The 23316-nt window shown below is 39.9% G+C and overlaps 1 protein-coding gene across 8 annotated transcripts in view; it reads left to right on the top strand.

Moving 5' to 3' along the window:
- The window catches only part of Ten-m (teneurin transmembrane protein Ten-m), a 499088-nt gene that overhangs the window by 51203 nt on the left and 424569 nt on the right, over positions 1-23316 (top strand). Inside the window, exon 1 of one of the 8 annotated variants that reach the window (XM_089085478.1) lies at positions 14778-16101. The exons of the other annotated variants lie outside the window; for them this stretch is intronic. The gene's annotated coding sequence lies outside the window, so the exon portion shown is untranslated. Of the gene's footprint in view, positions 1-14777; positions 16102-23316 lie in introns of those variants that run through there. 8 annotated transcript variants of the gene reach the window in all.

The following is a 23316-nucleotide window of genomic DNA, read 5'->3' on the forward strand; positions in this document are numbered from 1 at the left end:
GTTAATAACATAAAGCTGGCCTGTAATTAACACGAACGGAGAAAGTCGGAAAATAATATCTTGCCGAATTCCGAGGGGCTCCGTTGGGATATCGTTTCACGGCCGAGCAGTGACCCGAGGCACTTTGGAGGCTGGTTATCGAGACCCGGGGAGTTTCTTAATCTGCTCGTAAGTCAGGAGGGTTCCGAGCCAACGAGCGAGGCGTTGCCCCAGGAGTACGATTCAGCTTTTCAACTAAGCTCGTATTACGGCCCTGGCTTGCTCGGGTCCGTCGTCTTCGACGCTGACGTGATTTTTCACTACGTTCCTCGAGATAATTGGGAAGTCCTGCGCATCGTCCTAACTATGCGCGATTATTTCGCCGAACCCTTGTCTGCGAGACAGGTTTCAGTTGCACAGGCGAACACGGTACCGTACGCTGCTTCAAATCTTTCGCGTGACTATAATTGCGATAGAAAACAATGAATAAAAGCATAAAATGTCTGAAAAATCGTAATGAAGAGATTGTAAAAAAGTGCCATTGCTAACGTTAATATTACGTAAAAAATATACATACTTAAGAATTGTCAAATTATAATTTATTTTAATGCAAACGCATCGCAGCAAGAACACGTACACTAATTAAAAATTAAAGCTTTTTTTATTATGTGGATAATTATTTATATTATGCACGCACCTGCGACTCTCAAGAAATTGCAAAAAAAAAAGACGCATCTAGCATCTTCATTGTGAATATAATTTCGTCGCTTGCCCGTTCGTCGCCTCCATTGACCTCGCTTTTAATCTAGTTGTTCGTGCCCAAGTGTTTCTTATTTATAACTTTCACGACTCCTTCGTTAAAATGCAAATACACGTCAGCATAGAAAATATCCGTACGAGATTGAAAGAAAAAAAAGTCTCTCTAGCGAGGCCGCGGTCCCACGTATCCCGCGGAAGTGAGGAAGCGAAAACGCTTCATTCGCGGAAACGCTGCCTTTTTGTGCGCCGCACTGCCTGGTCACCGTATGTGTAAAAATAGAAGCGAGCGGATGGGATCGAATGAAGTAAAATTCTCGCGGTCTGAAAACGGTGACGATGATTTACAAACGGTACGCGATGGTGAAACATAAGCTCTTTTCATCCTCTTGCGAGAGCGCTGCTTTTCATTCTACTTTATATTGAGCGCTTTATCGTTCCAATGTACGTGGCTCGAGCGCCAATATGAGAGAGAGAGAGAGAGAGAGAGAGAGAGAGAGAGAGAGAGAGAGAGAGGAGGGGGGAGAGAGAAAGGCTGTTACATTTTGCTTTATTTATTCTCTAATCGTACAAACGACGGTATTGATTGCAATTCTTGGAGAAAGAGGTGATTAACCGGCCAACTGTAACGGGATGAATAAAAATAATGTTGTGAAATTTAAATTGCGTTGCGTTTCTTTCTTCTTTTCATTATCGAGCCTTTTGTACTTCTTTTGCACAGATTCACAATGACGAATACATTTACATTATGATGCTTTGTAAATTTTTATAAAAGTTTAATATGTGTTGTGAGATGCTGCTATTTAGCTTGCAGGATTATTCTCGCAAACTTTGTATTCACGTTAAATATATTCATATTGCTCTTTATGATAGCAAACTACAATAGAAGGATTCAGTACAACAGACTTGGCGGTGATTTCATCCGTTTTTGAGATTTTGAGAATGTTGATGCAAATTTAATTTTCACGCGACTGTAAGGATGAATTTTCTCGAGTTTATTAGACAATAAAAAATGGTGGCTTCTTTGTCGTAATTTTCTTTTCTTCTTAAGCTACCACTCTATTTTTTTCTTCCTCAAATCAAATTTTGAGATCAGAAAAAAATAATCTTGATGCAGATGGAAGAGCAGACTATTTGCGCTTCTTCTCTTTCATAAAGTCGATGTTTCAGGTAACAGTACTACGCTGGACGAGCAAGTCTGTTGTTCTGGCGGTGGTTGTTGGCTTGCTAACTGCCCGGGTGACCGCCTCTCTCGCAAATTACCTCCAATTTACCACTAAAGTTACAGTGCAGCTCCAGTGCTGTCCTCCTTTCAAGGGTTGAGTATCTATCCACCGTTGATGGTGCCGTATTTTACAAACGATTCCTCGTCTAATAGTTAAAGAGTGTAAATCCGTGCCTTAAAGCCATCCTGTCGATATCTTGAAAAAATCTATAATTAAATATATTGAGTCGTACACATGATATAAAATGACATTTTTATTACGTTCTGGCTTTAGCGGAAGATGTTCTGTTTGCGAGAAGAAATATTCCTAGATGTGTGTGTGTGTGTGTGTGTGTGTGTGTGTGTGTGTGTGTGTGTGTATATATATATATATATATAAAACATTTATTTAAAAAGAATACAAAAGAAAAAGTAAAGAAGACATCTTATGAAGCATTAATATACAAATTTTATACAAAATTAATCATTTAGATCGTATAATTTAATCATTCCTCTTTTATCTTCTTTTATATTTTTTTATCCTCCATTGCATTAAATGTATTCAGCTTTAATCTTATGTCGTTAGTTCATTATCGGAAACTTTTTAAAGGACGAGAGATTCATTTAACATAGCACTTCATTTATGAAAGCGTTACTACGTGCGGTGAAACGAAGGTGGGATTTTGTCAGTGCAGCACTGAGGGTATGGTGCTAGGGTATGCAAATGTCCAGTCTTGGCAATCTGCTTAACTTCCCGTCTTGAAATTTTCCGACTTTCCCCTGGAGCTTATGTAAAGTCAGCTGTCTATTAATAATGTATTAAGTAATTACGAGAACAGAAAAGAGACGGCCCCGCGATGGGGTACACGTACCGTCGTTGACTTTCGTGCTTGCGCACACACAATCATCCACGGATAGAGAAACGCAGGAGATAAGCTAACATTAAGCGCGTTAACATTCGACATTCGTATTCGCAAGCAAAGAGGTCGGAGAAGATTTTAGTGAACGAGTTTTTCAGAATCGTTACTCGCCGGTGAAATATAAAATCTAAAAATGAGAGAGAAAGAGAGATTTTTTTTGAGTCCTTCTTTTAACAGCTTCATTTCCATCTCGTTTCTGCTTGCATATCTCCCGAAAATTTTCAGCTTCTAAAAAATTATACAATTTCATCTTTATCTTTAGCATATTCTTTTCTAGATCTCTAATCGCAAAGATCTCTTCTCAAGTTTTTAAATTAAAAGTTAGGTTACTTAATTTAATAGAAATTGGATATTATTTAATTTATTTTTAATCACGATATAAATTTGACCGTTGTCTACAATTGTCACGAGTGTAAAGGTAGTTTAAACGAACAATGGAGGCCATAACTTGAGAAAATCGCTTCTATACATCTTAGCGGCATGAATGTAAAGAAAGTTTTAATATTAATATTAAACAGAATTACAGTTATTACATCATTATAGTCGGTGAAACGGCGCATTGGATAAAGGGCAATGTGAAGAATCTTCGAAACAAATCCCCGATTAAGCACAAAACTCCTTCCGGAATTACTAGTTCGGATTTACTCCGTGGAGCTTTTGGAGTCGAGCCGGGCTTTCCGTTCTTCCGCGTGGGAGGTGCTCGGTGCAATTCAGCTAATTTGAACGCGAACGAGTGATTCGATATTAATGCTGTTACGAGTTCGCGCCCTACTTACCTCGACGCTCGCGAGACGACCGCTTGCGGATCTGCCGGGGAACGGAAAGTTCGCATTTCGCGCGTCGAATGCTCTAATGCTCTTTTCGTAATTAATAGTTCTCTCGTATTGCCGTCGTGAAAATCATTCGATTTGTGCGTGCGTAACGGCGATATTTCCGTTCATGGAACGATATGCGAAAACAGCGGGAACGCGATATATATTGCTATATAGTGCGTTACACGTCCATTGTTCTCATTAATAATACAAATAGGATGCACATTTCGTGTTTAGAATAATGCGCGCTATCGCACCGGTGATGATTCGCGTTTGATTCGCGGACGGGACAGACGGGGATTCCGTGCTGAAGCCGCAACAGTTCTAGAATTGCGAATTGTAATTTGCAAGCGAAAGCGAAAAGATAGCGTAACATAGATTGCTCTGTACCACGAGCTTACTAAATGGTTAATTACAAGCATTCTCTCTTTCACAATTGAAATACAGATTGCGATATTAAATGTTGTTAAGTTAATAAGCCGGAACTCAATAAGCCGAAGAAAAGACATTCTCTTACAAATAGGCTAATGTAGCAATGAAAGAAGAAGCTACAACGTTCTAGCTGCTATTTTTCGGTGGAAAATTCAAAAGATAAAATTCTCTCGGAGAAAATCGCAGTAACTTTATTGTATAATAATTTTTTCTATCCTTCCTCGAAGCTTACAGAGAGAAGATCGATTTATCCGCCTAAAGTAAAATATCAATTATACGTTTTCTAGAATTCGTAAATGAAACGCGAGCGGGAAACGAAATGAAAATCCGTGCACTATCCATCACAGCCTATCATATTCGATACGATACCTAACTCGCCTATGCTCGTGTCTGCGGATAGCAGTAATATCCAATATCCGGAAACAGTTAGGAGTCCTGGGAATACTGGGTGGTCACCGTGTCCCTCGCCTACCCCTTTCGGGCCACCCCTGGGGTAGTAATAGTGTGGACGTTAACTTTTTTCCCGCGATATCCTCCGCCCGTGGTTGAGATTCAATTTGCAAAGGCTATTCCAGTAATTGCATAAGTACCGAACCGCAGTCGCACGTGGTTCAGGCTCGGTCGTATCTTTCTCGTGTATCTGTATTTCCATCCACACACATCCACACACACACACACACACACACACACACCCACACACCCATACACACACACACACACACAAAACCTGCCAGTGACCTGTTTCACGAGCGCCGTCGTCGACGAAAGTTCTTTCGTCGAGCTGCGGCGGAAATGCCTTGGCAACGGGAACAGAATTAATACAGTTGATTATCCTAATTACGATCATGATTGCATTAGTTTGAGATGCTCATTGCTTTCCAATTAGCTTTCCTTATATAGAAGTTTATATACTAACTTGAATCCATCATAATATCATTTCAATGCTATTATTTTAAATGAATCTTATCTCGAAAAATCTTTTACATGAAAATATAAATTTTATCACATTGCAACGTTGCTGTGTGCTGTTGTAGTAAATTTAATAACAAAATAATTTGTTTCATGAAAATATATATAAATATTACATTCTTTATCATTTTATGATAAAGTTTTTTTCTTTATCATTATATATGTCAAACTTTTAAATATTCGAATTTTACTTCCTTATTTTCTATTTTTTTCTTTCATTCTTCTTATTTGTTAATTTTAATATTAATTTTAACGCACGTGAACAATAGATAATGAGCAAGAATAATGCATCGCATATAAACACGGATAATTAATTTTGCGAACGGATAAAATTGATCCTTGTTATGCCGCCGTACACACGGTACAAGTCATATATCCCAGAGTTAAAATAACTTTTTGTCGAGTATTAAGCACACAAGCCGTTGATCAAATCAAATAGATTACTATGTACATTCCCCTTGTACAAGCACTCGTGTAACTGGTCGCCGTACTCCGCACACGATTCGAAAATGTCATCGTTAACTATTGTTCGCCGAACATTCACACGTAGTCGAGAGGGGGATGCGCGAGCATGATATATTCGGCTCCCTCATGAATACGTTCGCCGTACGCTTCGGGCTAGATTGCTCTAGTTAACGACAGGTATTTGAGCGCTAACTATCCGACTGACTCGGTGCCATTAGAAATGTTTCAAGAGAAATTGCCCGTACTGCGTTGTATTAGCGCGCCGTTGAATTCTCTATTCGCGTGCTATGTACGATGCGCTATGGCGATGAAAATGCGTTTTGTATCGATTATTTCTTCTACATGTTCTACATATCGCCTAGAAATTAATCCCTTAAACAACCATTTTAAACGATCTTATAATCGTCTTTTCTCTTTTGAAAGAAAAAAAATATATGTTTATGAGGTATGATACAGAAATAAAAAGTTGTGAGATACTTTAAGAAAGTCTGAAGCGTTTTAAGAAATTTATGTTACGACATCGCCCCAATTGTGGATGACGTGGATTTTATTCGCGAATGAATGATGCTTTAATGAATGATAAAATGTATAGCGCACAATGACAGGGTGAGTCTTTCGAAAATAGCCTGTAAAATCACGGGACGCGTACCACGGGATACAGCGACGCAAGAAAGATGGGATGAAAGGAGGAAACCCGTCGAATCACGGCGCTCGGGCGCGTGTTAAGGAGGAAGACCCGTCGCAACGATGAGAATTTATGGGCTGTTCTCGAATCGCGAATACAATTTAAGCGCTGTTGATCCCGCTGTGACAAAGTGGCTCGCATGATGGATGCGGCCGTGCGCTTGCGTTTGTTACACCATCGGCCGAAGCGAGAGCGTCGATAAAAGCGAGCGACTGAGAGGGAACGAGAGTTGTACGGGCGGCGACCGTAGAGGGTGAGAGCGAGGTGAGAGCGAGGAATACAAACGGAGGGGTAAAAGAGGGATGAGGAGAGAGAGAGAGAGAGAGAGAGAGAGAGAGAGAGAGAGAGAGAGAGGAAAAGAGAGAAGAGCCGCGATAGAGAGAGATAGATTTGCAGTGTAGCGTGCACAGGTCGGACGGGAGTGGAAAATGGCAGGAGGGCTGCCGCGTGACATCCTACTTAGTCCGCAATTCGCGGCCCATTCATCTTCATGCGCGGAGTTCGATCGGATGTCTAAAGTTTTCAGCTCGATCTGAAAGCTTTAGTTAGCGTTCTGCGACCGGGGAGAAAAAAAGAGGAGAGAAGCCGAGTACGAAACGATGTCGTCCACAGGCAGCCTTTCATTAATATCGCTTTTCGACGATATTAACGATTTTTCCCCGTCGTTCAAGGCGCGCACGAGTGACGAGGAGCGCTCGATACGTATACACTTATATATAGGAGATACAAAACTTTTATAATATTAAATTCCGAAAATATTCCGCGTGACGTTACATGCCGCGCGCGCGCGCGCGCGCGCATTCGGTACATCTGGCTTTAAGTTACGCGAACGGCACGACATCGGGAACGGTGAACTCGCGAGTATTCGGAGACATTCGAAGAAATCTAAGAGATCACACCTGCCTTACGTCGTTCCGGTTAATTGTATCACGGCAAATGCCCGGCGTATGCTAATTCGAAAGCATATATAATACACTCTCTAGTATGCACTCCGCCGTCTCCTAGCCGGTATGCAAATGAAAATCCAAGTTTCCTACACTGCGGTATTTGTATTCCCTCCCAATGGACTGGATGGTAGAATTTCGCTTTGTTGATATAACCGAGAATGACGATACGCTTCGCCATTTCCGCATTGATGACGGTGCAACTGTGATTCGTTACGCGGTATAACGATTAAATCACCAGCCGCAAGCTCGTCGCAGCTTTTTGCAGTATCTCCGCGCAGAGATCGAATCGGTCTGGTTATCTTCGCCCGCGCCATTATAAGGGAATTGAACGGCGTTTGTAAATTTCGCTCCACGATCGATACGCTCTCGTGGTCGTACAGGCCGAGCGGCTTTACCATGGTAGTTTACGTCGCTCCGAGTACTGGACATGTTATACAAGGTTCAGGATGATGTCGCGCTAATGCACCGGCTTTGTTGTGATTTGTGTACAGTATCTCCTCGGTGTACGCGCGGCCCGGATACTTCGACAATGCTTTAGGCTCAGCATAGTCGAAGGCAGAAGTTACGAGCGTGATGGGAGTGCAGTTAATAAATGGGAACCGATTACCGTGCATTACGTGCTCCGAAGTTGCGAGCGCCAAGTTTGTTTGTCGGTAAAATGATAGAGGAGAGTGCAAAGAGCATGTTATTCATTTTACCGAGGAATATTGACATCGAGAGAGACACGTGTTGTACATTACATTACAGGATAATGCAAAGACTTGTCGTGTCACAAGACTATATACGAACATAATATGTATCTAACTTTCGAAAGTGACTTTCTCTCCCTCTCATATTTTATGTATCTTGGTATTTTCAATAACGCGCGTCGAGACAATAGTTCGTAAGGAAATCTCCGTAAATTTTCACGTCGCGTGCGTTCGTTATTCAATAAATTGAATAACGTTGTAAAAATCACAACTGTTGTTAACGTAGGCGGATTAGCTCTCGAAATACGGAGAACAAAGTGAAAGACATTGGGGATTGGTGACTGCGGTACATGAATATTCCACATACGTGAACGCTTGCGCAGTGCAGTCGTCGCTATTCATTTCGAATGGTGCTCCACCGCTCCGTACGTCACTATCCACTTTGACCAGGTCAGCCTTTTCCGAAGGCAGGCTTCCGCGGAGGCGACACGATCCACGCGCGCGACGTGTCTACGCGGGCCAAGAACTCGAGGAAGGAGAGTGAGTCGCCGCCGCGACGTTTCCTATTTACGGCACTTCCTAGCGAGCTAAATTAACCGGGAATGCCGGCGATCCTTATCCCCCCTGACGTCCTCGCATTTTGCGTCGTTCTAGAATACCGCCCGCGACGTCGGGCGCCGGTTAAGCGAGCGGACGAGGACGTTCTCCTCTGCCTCTACGTGACCGAGCAGATAAGAGGGCGAGAACGTCGTTAGTCTCTCGCTGAGACGGAAGAACGTCCTCGTGCACGCGAAAACCGTCGCTGCCGCCACCGCCGTCGCCGTCGCCGTCGAGAGATTATCGGGCGCTACTTCGTTTCCCAACAAATTTTCCCTTCGCGCTTCTAACGACGCTTCTTTATCGTATTATTTAGTATTTCGTGACGATTCTGGATGTGTGCCTCGTCGTGCTCGAAGATTTGCACGTTTAAGAATCTGAAATGGATAGTAAATTTAAAAAGAATAAAATTTTACTTTAATCTAATTAGGATAATTGTAAAAACTGAAGTAAAATTTTATTTATTCACTATCTGTTTTAGATTCTTATATATATGGTATATATATATATATATATAAAACACAAATAGGCATAGAATGTTAATGTATATATATACATATATATATAAGATTATATATATATATATATATATGAATCTAAAACAGATAGTGAATAAATAAAATTTTACTTCAGTTTTTACAATTATCCTAACTAGATACTATATATATATATATATATATATATATATATATATATATATACATTAACATTCTATGCCTATTTGTGTATATTCAATTCGATATGTAATAAGTGCCGGAGAGATAACAGACTTTCTCTATAATAGTCGAATAGAAGAATCAATAATGCACCGACGAAAATTCCGGCGGCCGCTGGTTCTCCTGACTTAGGTCTTCCGTAGATGCTCCGTAAATTCCTCTAATGCAATTTATCGCAACGTTGCGCTTGCCAGATGTAGAAACTTCCGTGGTGCATTTACTCTTTTATTGCGAGTCGAACATGATCCTGCAGGTGCAGAGTTACTTGAGCGGAATATCTTCCACTTACTTCTCTATACATTATCGTATTTAAACATATATTTTATCTTACGAGACTACGAGACGTGTCTCCTTGCACGTTATTAACGTTTCTGTGTCTCGTTATCTTTTTATACTGCTAAAAATTTGAAGCGAAATTCGCGGAATAAAAGCAAAAATTATCACTTTATCTAATCTGCATCGATTCTTTTTTTTAAACGTATCGGAAAATTTACAATTATAGAATTGTATATGTCGCTATTTAAATAATTTCGATTTGGTTTCAGTTACTGTTGCGGGTAGTTCATTATATATATGTTAACGTTGCAACAGAAGAAACTCGTTTCTAAATATAGCGCAGCGACATGGGATAATCATGTCAGTGATATTAATGACGCGCGTTGTACATGACATATTACCAATGAGACTGCCACTTCCCTTGCTGCGAGCATTATTAACTTGTTGGGCGTTTACATTAGCGGTGTAATTAAACATTCAAGCCGAGTTATTGCGATCTGTCATAGATAATTCGCAGCGGGTAGGTGCAAACAGAAAAAGTAAAATAACGACGCGTAACATAATTCCGCCTTCTTTTAAGGTTCGCTTTCGCAAACGCGCATTAACGGACCGATTAAATCTCTTTGTGCAATTATCGTGAACACATGGTGACTGAATTTTCAGAATCGCCGCCCCTGCGAATTTAATTTGGAGAAATTATTTCATCTTAACAGACAAAATTCCTCCGCTTCTTTTTTCTTCTTTCTTTTTAATTCCTTTATCTCCACCTGCTACTCTCTACACACGCGAAGATTAATAAAAACGGTCGTGTATGATACGGCTGGTTATGAGAAAAATAGATGGGTGGTTACGCGTTCCGGCGACATATACGTGTGTCTGCACTTGGACAATGGTCGACCGCATGGTCAACTGGGGAAGAAAGAAAGATACGTAAATAAATAATGCGGGGCGAGAGAGGGGGGGGGGAGGTTATTTCATGCGATGTACAACGCGCGCTGCTTATAGACTGCTTTCCAACTGCCGTGAAACTGCACAAGACGTTTCTATATATAGCGCTTTCGCGTTACCGATGCTTCGTACCCGTGTTTAGCCGCACGGATCCGCAGTTCTTTAGTCTTCCGACAGTTGAGAGCAATAACTCCCGGTTACAAATAGGTCGTTGCATCCGTATTAAAAATCCCATAGTCGTTCTATAAACACGAAGCATTTTTAATATGGAATAATTCATCTCTGTGCTGTGATTAATACATAATTCAAGCGAATTAATCGTCATTCCTTTTTTTACGCTCGGTCACTGGTGATGGCTCTCGAAGACATCGCGCGCGCAATGCGACATCGTAGAAGATGAGCCCGGCGCGCCAAGGCGGTTTATAATGTTTATCTCATAATACGTCGTCTTTCATCGTATTTCTTCGTGCAAAATGGCGTGGCCGTTAGTCTTTCAGAGGGGGGAGGGGCACATTAGCACCCTCCGTGCCGCGCTCCTATAACCGGCTATGCCATCCTGAAGAAACGCGCCAGACGATGATGCTCACCCTCGCCGTTAACTTTTGGCTTTATACCCACGTTCCACGTCGCACTCATACTTTACATTTACAACGTTACTTCGTATAGAGTGCCGTCTATAATCTTCCCAAAAGTGGGGTATCAATTCCAATAGATTTAAATCTTTCGCGACCATCCCCCGGTTTTCTACCTTCCATCGTCATTCCGCCGATCTTATACCTCTCGTAGATAACGTCATTTCGTCCCGTCCTGACGATCTACGCGAAATAAGTTTGCTGCACGTAAGACGAGAAACTCGTTGCTTTATGGAAGGAGGAGTAAGCAAGACGTACGAGCTATCTCTACGAAGCGGTAGAACTAAAAGGGTGACTTTTAGAGTACTTTAGAAAGTTCGTCAGTTAAGAATTTGCCACGCGTGGCTTGGTACGTTCGGCGGAAGAATCATCTGCCGTTTGATTCTATTTCTTTATATATATATATATATATTACATATATTTAGCAGGATAAGTTACGAGGGAGAAAGCATTAAAAAAAAAAGAAATTCTGTTTTGAAAGAGTACAGAAAAGTCGCTAGAATAGAAAAATGTTCGACTTTGACATAACTTTTCACTGGTCGAATGTATTGGCCGCCCTTTTTGCTGACGCCAAAGTACAGCAGCCCTCTGTGACGTGGACCGTTGGTTCGCAATGGCGATCAGTGACCTTTCCGAAGCAGGGCGGGTCGGAAATCATTTCGGAAGGGATCTACAGAGGGACTGGTTAAACGGCATAACGTGCCGCCCTTTAAGGGCGCTTCCACAGGAATGCGACGCCGGGCTGACGACGTGACACGCATCGACGAAGCGCGATGCGCGGCGCATGCTAATGCCGGAAATCTGAAACGTCAACTAGAGCAACGCTGCTGCAACGACGACGCGGAACGCCTACCGGGATTTCGTGGAGATTCAATTCGGTTCTGTACACCAGCACGGCCCGCATTCGTGACGATTTGCACCGGACGAGAGCACTATCTAGGAGGACGAGAAACGCTCGTACTGCATGCCGCTGTCATTTACCAGACGTGAGCCGCAATCGAATATTCTTTTTCTTAATATAAGTATTTATAATTTTCGATCGATTATGATATCACTTAAATGTCGATCACTTAAATTCTTTTAAAATCTCTTTTTTCGCTCGATCTATTTGCGTTTCCAATAAATAATTTTGCCATTTTATGTATCATTTATACAAATAATAGTTAGTTTTTTTTTTTAAATTAATTTTGTTCAAAATTTAATTGATAGAAGTTATCCAGTCGCCACGCTATAATCCAAGACGTCGTTGAGAAAATTATTGCAAAAAACGAAACACAGAGCAATAGGTGGAGAAATCGAAGGAGAAGGTGGACAGCAGTTTGAGTAATCGTCAGGACCGCATATCGGCAGTTGTCCCGCGCTTATAACATACTAATCGTTGAAATACGTGCAAATATTTATTTTCCAGCTGTCAGGAGCACGCCACTTAGGGTGGTTTCCCCGCGACTCCGAAGGCAAGGCGGACAACCTACCTACCTATGAGGGCTCCCGAGAAATACGACTCTTGGATGCATTCGAGCCGATGTGTGCACACCGTGCACTCTCATGCTGTTACCGCACAGCCTTTATTTATGTTTCTCTCTGCACAGTTGCGCACGCGTTCACCAAAGCAAATCAAAATGTTTTCTCGAATCTCAGACTCCTTCTCCGCTTCTCTCTCAGTTAGAATCGGCACAATGCCGCAGACCGTTATTAATAGAGAGATTCGTTTTGTTTGTTTTAATCTATTCGTCATATGCGTCTGCGTGCGTGTGTGTGTGTGTGTGTGTGTGTGTGTGTGTGTATGCATTCGTATGCGAATATATAGAAAGACTCTATTAATGGAAGCTACTCATTTATGCATATACAAATGAGAATTGCGCGCGACAGGATATTAATTTCATCAAGATCTGATGACGTGTTTACCAGTTTATCAGTAAAATGTTACATTTCCTGACAAGCTGAGAGAGTGGGATACATTTGAGACACATTTTGCGATTTATTAATACATGGCTAATAAATGACTAAATGTAATAGTGCATAAATACACAAAATCAAAATGAAGATCATCGTTGTAGTATAACGATCATTGCTGCTGCCGTATGTCTAATCTCTTTTTTTTTCTGTATAAACACAAAGTTGCCGTCTATGCGCTGCTAAATATCGCTATTTCATATCCGCCGTAATGCACGGGTCGTTTAATTAAATTTCGAACACGAAATCGCGAGAATTCGTGTTAACCGGCGACTGGTGCCTCGCAGAATCGAATTATGAGGGACTGCGGCGGTTGGCGCTCTTCATGGATGCGAATTTCACTTCCGGGCGCGGAGAGGTACAATAAAACAAAGATATTTGACGGACCAGAGTGAGAGATAGGGGCGAAGAGCAAGCGGTAGAATCGCAGTCCTCCTCGTCGGTACCACGCGCGGGGGACGCGTTCTGGCGTGCAAGGGCAACGGCGGCAATAGGACGGGGGAGGAGACACGGGGTTGGAAAGGCTATGAAATTACGGGTAGGTAAATGAAACTATTCCAGAGTCCCGTGCATGCAGCTGCCGCTGCGCCGCTACGTCGGTACCAGTCCAACCTGACCCAACAGTCCGGAAAGGACTTTTATTTTTATTTGCCTTCCGCTTTATTTTCGCTTTAATTTCTCCCTTTTCGTCGCTTACTAATGGGAGGGGGAGGAGGGTGAGATAGCAGCGCGAAGGATGGAGAAAGGGACACACACCAAGTGGATGGGATCGCCGGGGCCATTGGCCGTACCTTTCCCTTTCCTACGATCCCTGGACTAAATCCTCCGGCAAAACTGTAATTCTTCTTTCAATACCGATAAAATTAATTATCTTGTCCGCCTCCATTTCGTTCCGCCGTCCGCCGTTCTCGCTCCTTCGTCGCAACGCACTTAGAGACGTAACATAAATTCTTATTTCCAGTTGTAGAAACTTGAAGACAGTCGGTTATGTGGCGGTTTAATCTTCATAGTATGGAAACTATATTATACATTTTTAGCTAACCGTATTCCATTTTATATGTACACACACACACACACACACACACACACACACACACACACACACACACACACACACACACACACACACACACACACCATACATACACACATGGTTATTGTCAAACAAGGCGTACTTATTTGCGAATTACATCTTCAATCGCTTCGCAGCAAATGTCCATTTCTAATGGTACATCGATAAATGTCATGTTCATGGGGGTAATGTCTGCGCGACGATGTTCCACTGACGGATCGAAGTTCCATGTAGCGGAATACGCGATTTAATGTAAGGCGAGAACGCGGGAGGGAGGTCCCGACAAAGAGGGGAAATTTCGAATATCGAGATACCACACGGCGAAATGTCCGTGTTTGGCGAACGGCAACCTACAACGATTTCCACTTACTTCCTCGGGAACTTCGAATAGAGGATAGAGTTGCCATCCTATCATCCTCCATCTGTACCGATCGTCCTTCGCCGCGGTGACTTCCTTTTCTTTTGCATACCAATTTCGTTTCCTCACGACTTTCTCGCGCTGTAGAAGGTAGATATTCCACGGAAACAGCATCAAGGCGACGGCGCATCCGACATCCTTCCTCGCCTCGTGCTCTCGTTCTCGCGACCATCCTCTTTCTCTCCCCCTATCTTGGGGTGGCATTGCGTCCCTCCCTCCCTACTCCTTTTGCACCCTCCGTCCCATCGGCCCTGCCGTGGCCCGCTCGTGCCGTCAGTCGAGTCCAGAGGACTCCGCGATTCGCACTTCGGCTTTGGCGAGTTTCCCTATCAACGGAACGTCGTCGATTCTTACGTGGTCTTTCGGTCGTTGTCCTTTCAGTTTTACAATCCGCAGATACTTTTCTCGGATGCGTAAGCGATATACAAGAGCGATGATTAATGTACCATAGAAAGTTTTACCGGTTTTAACCCTAGCTATTGATGCATTTGACAGACCTGCTAAATATACGCATAGTGATCTTGACGAGCTGTTTTACGAAAAGATATTCCACAGATAGTTTTTTTCTCGACGAGGGTCCGATGAGTGCGAAAGATATATTATGAATATCAGTGCTATAAATATCCGACAATCTTGACGCATCGCACATTTGTAATACTTAAACGATTTGCACAAAAATGGAAAGAAGCTGTTTCGAGCTGCATTTCTTAACGTAATCTGATATTGAGTAAACAGCATACGCGTAAAGTGCATCGTTCGAGCGCCATATTGACAGGAACACGTGAGGTCTCTTCTACTTCCCCATTTCCATCGTGAGGCACTTCGGAGGGTGCCATCGGAGCACTTTGGCTGCAGGTTTCACATAAGCAAACCAGAATAACCCGTTGCAACGTCAAACCTCCACTACACGCATTTAGCCGCAGGAAGACCAACTTTAAAAAGTACATCTGATAAAATTCTGACAACGTTGCAGATCTATGAAAAAAATTTGCGACACTTTTATTACCATCAGAAATATTTAAACTTGAACTATATTTATAAATTTTATAGTCACATCGCACATTTTGTGACTTCAAATGTGCCGGACCACATTTCTGGATTATTAGACGTACCATATATCTGAATTAATTCCAGTTAATTCGATGGCAAGTTCTGTTCAATAAATAATCGTAAAGTAATCGCCATAAACGGTTTATAAGTAAGATAAAATTTGGTGCTTGAGACAACTGTTGGCACATGATGCGAGCTATGGCCTTGAAGGATTGCACGACGCGGAACTTGAAGTTTTGCTAAAGTGCAAAAGTTTTACGAAACTGTACGAGAGTTGTTGAGAATTGGACAGCAATATACACGTCAAACGTGAGTTGTTCGATAGGAAGTGGCTTGTGATACGGGTGTCCTTAATTAAGTTTGGAGCGCGAAATAAATGATGATAATGTTGATTCGTTTAACTTTATGAAGAGCTACCGAATTCCTTTATCTGAATCTTTTATGTAGCGAGAGGAAAAGACTTTAATTATATATTCTGACTTTAGATAAATTATATTTCTTCACGCACAATAAATTTTTGACATCTTTTAACTTAAACAATGACTTCGAGCAACAATTGAAGATTGCACAAAAATTTTAAGGTAAGAGACTTGTTACAAACGACTAATAATAATGATTCCGTGTCTAATAATAAATTGAAAAAAACATACGATATGATTCTGCAGAATGATAAAATATATAATTGAATTTTTGGATTTTTAAATAATCGTTTTGTTAAATTTTCAAAAGTTATTAATACCATTTGATATCACATATATTAATATCATTTGATATCACATATATTTAATATTTTATATAATTTAGCTTGAAGGCACAATTTTTGTTTTAATTAAAATAAATATATATTTATATATATATGTGCAAAATCTTTTTTATTAATAATAAAGTAAGAATAACTAATAATCATTTTAAAAGCTTTTTTTTAATAAATTATCGCTGTTATAGGTAAAATATTACGTGTCTTCTAAAGCAAAAAATTAAGTAGATTATAATACAATGAGATGCGGTATTTTCTTCGGTGTACGGTTTAGTTTCACGAAGATGTCAATGTTGTATGGCCAAGCTAAAGGGACTTTACATCGGTCTCAATGGCTGTGTCGTGCCAGTGGTAACGGGAATTTGCTTTGCTGTGGACTCACGCGATTAAATCAGCCGCTGAACGTGAAACGTTATGCAGTCTGGTCATGACGTTGGCTTGTACTCTTTGGTCCTGGTGAATTACGTCGCTCGTTTTCGTATACAGACTTGCACATCTCGCGTTTGCGTGCTATTTTACAGGACGCATACGCCGGAATACGTCGTGTCACATAATATTGCCTCAATAACGGGCCGCAGGAGGGATGATCTGTGACGCCCGAGGGTTTATTACATCCTAACCGACCGATATTGGTCACTGGTCGATCGCGCAGCATCCAGAGGGCAAGGCACCAAACGGAGCGGGGAAGGCAGACAGATAACATTGTGGCGAAAAGCTGAAAAGAGAGGGACGCGAGCGGTTCGTACGGTTATTTTACCGCCGGGTTTTGGCTCATACTCGGCAACACGCGTTCTAGTTTATGGTGAGCCATCTCGATAACCGACCGTTTCATTGTGTGGCTGTCCAATCTTTCAATTGGATAAAGTTAGTTGCCTAACATTTCCTTGTTCTCTTCCACTCTGCACACTCTGCGTACAAGCAAATGTTTTTCATGTTCGAAGCGATGAAAATTATGTTATTGCTTATCAAATAGTAATATGATATTAATCTGATTAAACTATCAATTAATCTTATTATTAATCAATTAATTATAACAAATTAGATTATGTGAAATACATGATTAAATATCAACGATATTTCGTGAATATTTCTTTTACAGAAATATTTATGCTTTATTCAGAAAAACCATACTGTATTACTAAAATTAAATTATTAAATTAAATAAATAAGAGATACTGCAACTTTATATGTTAACATTAACATTAATTAACATTGTCTGGTAGATGATAAAATTTTAAATTAATTTTTGTGAATTCTCTCTTTTGACATGATATAATTTAAGTGCTATAAAAAAATCAATTGAAAAAGAATTTTGTGTTCAAGGCAGAATTTGCAACTGCTGCATCACTCAAGTATGAGGGATCGAATCCTCTCACGATACGTTCTGTCCTTTTCCAATATCTAGGATTTCCGATAAAGTCGTCGAGAATTCGCTGGAAGCCGGAGGTATACTCGACCAGTTCGACTTCCGAAAGTTCTGTCTCTGAAGTTCACCCTTTCGCGCTGAAGAGCTCAGAGAAGGTTGTAAGAATCTTTGAAAGGTCAAAGCGGCAAACTTGCCTGGACGTTGATTTGAAAGAGAGTGAACGAATATTCTAGGCAAAAAAGAATTATCGTACCGCGGAAAAGATGTTGCTGTTACATCATTACAGCGAGCTCTTGAATCGCTAATGAAATAGGCATTTGCAAGAAATGAAAGAAAAATTTTAAATAACATATTATATATATATAGAATAAAATTTTCTATTTCCTTTTTAAGTTAGAATGTGTATATTTGCGACTTGATGTAATTTTTGTACTTTAAAATAATTAAATGCATATGTATAATATGTATAAGTATTATAAAAACGCAAAATAAAATTTAACAAATAATTCAGACCTTATTTTTTTATGTCAGGAGGTCAGAATTTATGAATTTATGAAATAAAATTTTGAAATCTCACCTCTTAATAAATTTTATTTAAATTTTATGTATCATAATATAAATGAGAGTTTTTATTATTTTTTTTTATACGGTGATTATTTTTTAAGCGTAACATTTCTATCGAGAACAGATAAATATGAGTTGCTTCTAATAATTCTTTTCAAATAATAACAGTACTAATTTTTTGAAGCATAATATTTTTGTTAAAGATAAATATATTTTGTATTACATTGTTTTATATTCGTTATAGAGAAATAGATCGAAACGCGCAATATATGTATTTAATATAATTCAAAAATCTCTAATCTAATTAGAAATCTCTATCTAATAAACTAACTGATCTCATGAACTATGTATCTAATGAGTTAAAACAAAATCCTTTATTTTAACAGTAATTACGAAAAAAAGCTAACTAGTGATGCATGTCGTTCTATTTAACTTTTCTGAATAAATATTAAATTTCATCATGTCTTATGTTCAACTTGGGCGTCATTTTTTTAAAGATCTATCGTCATCAGGCGTGTCTATTGAGCTGCTGTACGAATAGTTGGCTGACATCATTCTAATCGTAACAGCCGCGGTGCTTTATCGGCTGTTCGACATTTTCCCGGGCCGCTGATGAAAAATTTGAAACGCTACATACACGAGCTATCTCACGCGCCGGTTATATTTCCCCGATATTGATTCCGTTCTCATATACACTCCATAAATAAGTTTCTCCGCCTTCCATATCTTAAGAACCGGGCGATAAATCTCCCTCCTTCCGTCTCCTCCTATCCCCCCCCCCTCTCTCTCTCTCTTTCTCTCTCTCTCTCTCTCTCTCTCCGGCACGCCGGTGCGCACAGACTCGCTATATTCGTTTTCTCGCGGTCGCTCGCTCGCTCTTCGCCTCTCCGAGCGAGCTATCGCGCGAGCGCGAAAGAGAGAGACTTTCCGCGGAGCCGTGCATCAGATACCAGGCACGTTTGGCTTCGGGTCTTTCGATCATCGAATTATCTGGTAACAACCGTAATTACCATAATCGCTCGAGACGTAGATGCCCGAGGTGCCAAAACGATAAATCAGAAGCGTCGCGTCACGCTCGGGTGCGAACCCGAGGAGACATTATGCTTCACGTCTGCTTCTCGCTTTTCGAAAAGGATCGTTAAAAACCTGTTGAAGAACTTGAGCGCCGTGAATTTTAATTTTATAAACATACCACACACGCGCGCGCGCGCGCGAGATTCGATATTCCTCTTCTTAATTTATCTTAAGCTCGTTTAAAGTTTGAAGCGATAAAAGCCACCGGTACTGTAATGTAATTTTTAGTTATTAAGTTATTATTATATCTTATTCAATTCAGATTTGTTCGAGAAATCTTAAACGTACTTGTCAAACATCAAACAGAAGCAACGTCTGACGTCTTTATTGCTATTGAGAAATGAAATACGACAAATCGATGATGCATGCGTTTCCAAGCGGAGATTGTATCCAGTTGCAATTCCAATATCGGTTTATTACATCGATCTCAACAATGTGACTATTGTCATGGACTATTGTCATTAGTCTAGATTTACGGAAAATGTTGCGCTGCATTTACGGAAAGATTCATTAAATTCCATAACCCCGATTATGTCATCTCGTCAGCGTCTTTTTTTCCGCGCAGATATTTCAGTCGGCGTGTGTCCCCCTCCCCCTCCCCCCATTATATCCCCGTTTATTGTAACCTCTCGTCTTTCAAGATCTTTGACCTTGATCAGTATGCTGGACTGTGATGTCGCCATTTATCGACAGATTGGAGGCCTCGATCGTGCCTCTAACAATGTCGCAATTTCCGAGGACTTTCCAATCCCGCTAATAAACCCCGCAACATGACGAGCGAGATCACGATTTTTATTGAGACACGTCGGCTTTATCGGACGATCGAAAAATTGCAAAGGTTGCCGAAGATTATCCCGGAGACCAGTCGGAAATTTTGTCCTTTGTTCGAGGATCGATCCGCGAGTCTCTCAACGAGCCTGTGTTTGATATCTCGGCCGAACAGTAAACGATTCGGACGGCGAACACCCGCGAGAAAAATCGGTTGTGTGTTCCTTCGCCGTTTTTACGTACGATCAATTATGGCGGACGTTAACAGAACTTGATCGTCGCTCGTAAACAACGTTTTAATGGCAGCACGGTAATGGTCGACGCACGCGCTTGGTAGCTGACTTGCAGCCTGTGTAACATGATCTACGGATAATTCATGCTGACGGTATAAGCGACCGTAGCCGCATTTAACATGGGACATTTATTACGGGACATTTCTGTTGGGCACTCATTTTCTACGGGAGATTCGTCTTCTCGACGAAACGTAAATCATCGTTACCTCGCAGGAATGCATTCCGACACGTAAACGTCGAAGCACCCTTCCATTGTTGCTCGTGCAAAAATCATGAACGGCCACAGACTTGGCGGATTTTTAAAACACTTTTTAAAAATCTTAAAAATTATCGCTCTGTATTATTCACTTATAAATTTATGCGCATCGCATTACATTACATATCGACATATAGATTTTTTCCTTTTAACAGATTTTCTCTTTATCTCAATATATTTGCAAAATTTTATAGTTAGTAAGCAGAACGTTTTGCAAAATTTACAAATTTCCACACTGAGCACAATATAATATAGCTCTCAATTATTAATATATCATTATATTATTCAATGTTTAAGATAAATGTTTTTAAAACGTTTAAAAATTACAATGTTCTCTGAAGAAACAAAAATTTTTTACTTTTCAGTTATTTTTTTTAAATATATTTCTATTATATTATTAATTTGTTACAAAAATTAATCGCGATATAGCAGATGGTTTTAAGTATAAGCTTATCATGGATTCAATTTACATAAAGATCACCGGGAGCGAGAAGTTTCGCAAAGTAGTTCGCGTAGATTATCCGATAAAGAGCGAAGGAAGCTGTCACAGTCGGACGTGTCCAATCGACGGAACTTCCTGTTTGAATCGATTATTAATTGCTGGCACGTGCGCCACGTGGCTTCTATCTGCATCCCGGATGAAGGACCGAGCACATCGCGAGCATTTCGGCGGCCGATAAGGTTATGCCGTCCACCAGCTACTAATTAGCAGTTGATTGACCTCCTCCTCCTCCCGCCCGTACAGATGCAATCTGGAATTAGAACTCGGAACACGCCATTATGATGGTTCTGAAGCTTAACAGATCCTGAGCATATACAGATTATACGTACAATATTCAAAACTAAAAGTGAAAGAAGATAAACATACAAGCTATTAACAAAATATGTATAATTTTAGTGGCACCCGTTATTTGCCTTGTTTGCAAAACGCAAGGATATTTATTTTATACTGTATTTTATATCGTTAGTTGATTAAAATTATAAACATTAATGATCTCTTAAATCTTAAAAGACAAACTGATCCTAAGCGTGGTATTTTGATACGCGATTGAAATCAATAAACTGATAAACTCTTTTTATCGTCTGTTTTATACGGGAGACAATATTCTCCCATACAATGTGTACAATGCGTTACTATTATTTATATATCCTATCGTTACTGTCGCATATCGAAAGCAGACGGTGTGCTCGATTACTCGTCAACGAATCAATAAACTGTTAAAATAAGTTCAATATGCAGCGCAGGTATTATTTTTTTTTTTTATACGTTTGCATTGATTATTTGATATTGTGCAGTATATATATATATATATTTGATATTGTGCTGTACACACACACACATATATATATATATATATATATATATATATATATATATATAGCTTTCAATACATTTTCGGTTTATTCGTTGATAAAGACAGAAGTTATTCAATCTACCGAAAAACCACGAATAAAATAAATTTAAAAGAACTATATATATGCAAACAATTGTGCGATATATAAATGTGTGTGTGTATATATATATATATATATATATATAAATAAAAAAAATATAAGATATCTGCAGATATAAAGTTTATTTTGCACGCAGCTTACTACTACGGCTTATCGTTTTATTAATGCTCTGATTCAATATTTTCTCACATGTGTCGAATCATGAACTGAAAAAGCAATAATTTTGCGAAACGTTTAATCATCATTCTTTAAATAACTATTCGCTATTCGATCATTTGAATAGTTTGTGGAATACGTTTAAATAATTCCTAGCAAAACTCCAAGTATGCTTACAATTAGATGCCATTGCGGCCAGGTCAGTCCTTTGATTATCGTGCTTCCCCTATCACGTGTGCATGGATTATTGGGATATGGTTAATGAGGGAAATCGGTTGATCGACAGTTACATTGTAATCAGATTGACAGAGCGGCAATGGTGGATGACACGCTCGTCGACTTGTCAGAAAAACAATTGGCCGTTAATCACTTTTCGATTACGCGGAGAACGACCCGCTGTCGTCGCCGGTGAATGAAGAGGATGACAATGGATAGTGTAAAAGTATGGAATTACAAATCTTTTACTTTCTGTTTTTGTGTATCGTGTATTTAGTATATTGCTTTATAGAATGTCCTTGTCTTTGTAAAGCTCGTCAGAGATGTTTAAATCATTTCGTTAATTATTAGTATTACTATGATTAATTGTTTTAATAGTTGTAAAGTAATGAAAACAGTGATTGATTAATGATAAAATTATTTAATTAGATTAATTAAGGTAAATGTTTATTAATATGTTTATAAATATTATAATGCAAATGTTTAATGTAAAATTATATAGATATATGAATATAAATTTAATTTCCATAAAGGATAAATATCACTTTAATGATAACAGCAGCGATTTATTGAAGTCTATTTTTAGCAGGCGTACACAAAGCTCTTGATTTCTAAATTACGCTCGTTTCCTTCTCTCGACTTGAAGTCGCTCGACTTTAAAATTTTTCTCATAATAAGTTCGTAGAAAAAGTAATGTCATAAGTGCCAATAATTGAGGTTGATCCGGTTCAACGTTCTTGTTTCATTAAATCTCGTCTTGCGAGGAAGGAGCGCGTTTAAAATGTGTAGAAAAGAAGGGTGACCCGGATTATAACGTGATGGTTAAAATAAGTTAATAAACAATTGCTTAAACGGGACTACAATAGCGGCGTGATATTGGCCGCTATGTCG

Source organism: Pogonomyrmex barbatus, unplaced genomic scaffold (genome assembly GCF_055798465.1).
Source record: "Pogonomyrmex barbatus isolate J1 unplaced genomic scaffold, ASM5579846v1 scaffold10, whole genome shotgun sequence".
Taxonomy (NCBI): Eukaryota; Metazoa; Arthropoda; class Insecta; order Hymenoptera; family Formicidae; genus Pogonomyrmex; species Pogonomyrmex barbatus.